Source organism: Trachymyrmex cornetzi, unplaced genomic scaffold (assembly GCF_001594075.2).
Source record: "Trachymyrmex cornetzi isolate Tcor2-1 unplaced genomic scaffold, Tcor1.1 scaffold704, whole genome shotgun sequence".
NCBI classification, from domain to species: Eukaryota; Metazoa; Arthropoda; class Insecta; order Hymenoptera; family Formicidae; genus Trachymyrmex; species Trachymyrmex cornetzi.
Genome location: NW_017300031.1, coordinates 1 through 313, shown reverse-complemented (window position 1 = coordinate 313; position 313 = coordinate 1).

Here is a 313-nt window from a genome sequence, read left to right as displayed (position 1 = left end):
ACAATTGTTATCGTTACGCGCACGTATTAGGATAAGTTCGTGTCGCGCGTTTATCACTATGCGTTTGTAATCCTCACAAAATCCTAGGAATGTGTTGAGTGGTACGCAAAAGTTGAAATTCTCGGAAAGCGGTGTGCGAAATAACTGCATCGTGCCGTCCCATCCTACATTTTCTAACGTTATACTCCTGCCAGTGGTTAACGATATGAAATTTTTTATCGTACTGGAGTAGGTATACTGGGCGGATTCTAAACCATGGGGCTAGAGGGGAGTGCGGGGCGCGGGGGGTACTTGGAGGCGCGGGGGGAAGGCG